This window comes from Phyllobates terribilis, unplaced genomic scaffold, assembly GCF_046119375.1.
Source record: "Phyllobates terribilis strain yellow unplaced genomic scaffold, ASM4611937v1 Scaffold_10__3_contigs__length_209671492, whole genome shotgun sequence".
Lineage (NCBI taxonomy): Eukaryota > Metazoa > Chordata > Amphibia > Anura > Dendrobatidae > Phyllobates > Phyllobates terribilis.
The window spans coordinates 145,484,121-145,487,219 of NW_027362770.1; the positions used below are offsets into that span (position 1 = coordinate 145,484,121).

The 3,099-nt window shown below is 48.6% G+C and overlaps 1 protein-coding gene across 1 annotated transcript in view; it reads right to left on the reverse strand.

Moving 5' to 3' along the window:
- RNF145 (ring finger protein 145) overlaps positions 1-439 on the reverse strand; it is a 30,262-nt gene extending 29,823 nt beyond the window's left edge. The window contains exon 1 of the mRNA XM_073649882.1: positions 138-439. The gene's annotated coding sequence lies outside the window, so the exon portion shown is untranslated. The remainder of the gene's footprint in view (positions 1-137) is intronic.
- Positions 440-3,099: the final 2,660 nt, after the last annotated feature.

Below are 3,099 nucleotides of genomic sequence, written 5' to 3' on the forward strand. Positions count from 1 at the left end.
TCAGCCAGGACTTACAGTGAACACATCACCCGCACAAGGTGGCACCAGGACGGGCACAGGTTGGCACAGCCCCTGCCCCCAGCTCTGCAGCACAGGCAGCAGCCGTCCCTCCCGCCTCCCCGGACAGCAGCATCTACCTGTCTGCGTCTCCTCAGTGTCTCCCGGGATCCATAGCTGAGGCCTGCGGCCCACTCTCCGCTCACGTCACAGGGCGCAGCGCCGCCTGCTGCTGTCAGCTTCCCCCCGCCGCCTGCCCGCACAGCGGCGGCCTCTGGTCAGTCCGGGCCCCTTCTCCGAGCTCTTCTAGGTCACGGATTTCCGGCCACCACAACGCTCCGGGCCGCTCTCATCCACACACAGCCCGCAACCCGCCCACAATAACAAACAGCGGCCGCACTGCGCATGCGCGCTCAGCCACCACGGCCAACCCCGCCCACATACTGGCACCTTGGTCGAAAGGCGTGTGCCGGAGAGCGCGCTTGCGCAGAACGTAACGCACGGGAGCACGGCACAAATAACTTTCCGACTTGCATTCTGCACCGTTTGTCTTTCACAGACTCTTTATTTCCCTTCATGTTTTACTTTGATGAGGTCATAAATCAGATGAGGAGCTCAGCCAAAGACAGCACTACACAATTTCCTATTGGACCGTCAGAACGAGCTCACTGACAGATTCCCAGTTACCTCATTCTGCAGCCATCAACCAACACTGCAACACAGTAGCTGCAGAAGGCAAACGGGGCAACATTTTTAATGCAAGAATTATTTTTAGCCCCAAATATATGCATTTAAGTAAGAAAAAAAAATGACCCTAAAAGGTGGACAACCCCTTTAACCCCTTCATGACAGTGCTGTTCCATTTTTTCAATTATGTTTCTTGCTCCCCTTCTTCCCAGACTCATAACTTTTTTATTTTTCCCTAAATATGGCCGTATGAAGGCTTGTTTTTTGCGGGACGAGTTGTACTTTTGAACGACACCATTGATTTTACCATAGCGTGTACTGGAAAATGGGAAAAAAAAAGTCCAACTATGTTAAAACTGCAAAAAAAGACTAATTCCACAATTGTTTTTTGGGTTTTTTATTTATTGTGTTCACTAAATGCTAAAACTGACCTGACAATATGATTCTTCACCAAACATGTATAGGTTCTTGGTGAAAAAAATATCGGAAATTTGTAAAAAAAAAAAAAAAAGATCCGTAGCGTCTCCATTTTGCGGGATCTGGGGCCAGGTGAGGTCTTATTTTTTGCGCGCCGAGCTGTCGTTTTTATTGATACCATTTTGGGGTAGATACAATGTTTTGATCGCCTGTTATTACATTTTATTGCGGTGACCAAAAAAACGTAATTCTGGCGTTACGATTTTTTTTCTCGCTACGCCGTTTACCAATCGGATTAATTTATATTTTGATAGATTAGACCTTTACGAACGCAGCGATACCAAATATGTGTATTTTTTATTTTAATTGTTTTCTTTTTAATGGGACAAAATGGGGGAGGATTTGAACTGTTGTATTTTTTTTTTTTTAAATAAAGCATTTTTATTTCACTTTATTTAATAGTCCCCTTAGGGGACTTTAAGCTGCGATCACTTCACGGGCACGCCGAATCTGTTCAGTGACCTGCACTAGCGCGTTTCGCTCTGCACTCCTGAGGGAGCCGATGACCTGAAAGTGAAACAGACACATGTGAGCGAAACGCGCCGGTGCAAGTCTGTGCTTTAACTGCACAGACTTGAGATTTCCAATGCCAGGTGGATGACGTACGCAGACATCATCCATGTCTATCAACACAGGAGGGGCGAGAAGAGAGGCTGCGCCGAGCACAGACTTTGCGTCACCCAGCGCTGTGATTAGCATATGGCGCTGGAGAATTATATAAGGTATTTTCATGAGGGATCGGGGGTTTATACACAGATTGCTGGAGTGACAGGTAAGACAAGAGGGCTTAATGATGGTGCTTTAAGTTTATATGAGGGGGAAAGCCTGGTGACGTTCCCGTTAAATGAGAAAAAATCAAAACGCCAAAATTGTGTTTTTTTTTTACTCATTACACCTCCCTAAAACAAAAAATGCGATAAAAAGGAATCAAGAGATGATAAGCACCCCAAACTGGTATCAATAAAACCATCAGCTCACCATGCAAAAAAACAAGTCCTTACACAGCTCAATCAGTGAAAAAATAAAGACCTTACGAGTCTCGGAAAACGGCGACCTAAAACATATGTATTTTTTTTTTAATTCAATTTCTGTATTTTTTTTCACCACTAAATAAAAAAAATAAGAAATAAAAAGTAAATTTGGTAATGTTAATGCCGGGGGGCCCTGCAGGGTTCCTCTTCCCCCTCCATGCGGGGACGCCAACATACTCACCGCCACGGCCGCGAGGTGTGTCCCCCAGCGTTCGCTCTGCTTCCTGGTTCTGTGTCCCAGTGGCGCGCACTGTTCTTAAAGGGCCAGCTTGCGCACCAGCTAAGATGCCCCCAGTAAATAGCTGGGAGGCATTTTGTATAAAAGGCACCCTCCCCGAGGGAGGTGCTGAAGCAACATTGTATCATTAGTGTGTTGAAAGGTCCCCTGGTTCTTGTGTGGCCAGTGTCCTCAACCTGAAGTCCCTGGTCCTTGTGCAGCCAGTGCCTGAACCTCATCCCCTGGTCCTTGTGCAGCCAGGGCCTGAACCTCATCCCCTGGTCCTTGTGCAACCAGAGCCTGAACCTCGTCCCCTGGTCCTTGTGCAGCCAGGGCATGAACCTCATCCCCTAGGTCCTTGTGAAGCCAGTGTCTGAACCTCACCTCCTGGTTCCTGTATGCCAATGCCTGAACCTCATCCCCTGGACCTTGTTCGGCTAGTGCCTGAACCTCATCCCCTGGTCCGTGTGTGGCCAGTGTCTGAACCTCGTCACCTGGTCCGTGTGTGGCCAGTGCCTGAACCTCGTCTCCCAGTCCTTATGTGGCCATTGCCTGAACCTCGTCCTCTGGTCCGTGTGTGGCCAGTGCCTGGACCTCGTCTCCCAGTCCTTGTGCGGCCGGTGTCTGAACTTCGTCCCCTGGTCCGTTTGCAGTCACTGTCTGAACCTCACCTCCTGGTCCCTGTGCAGC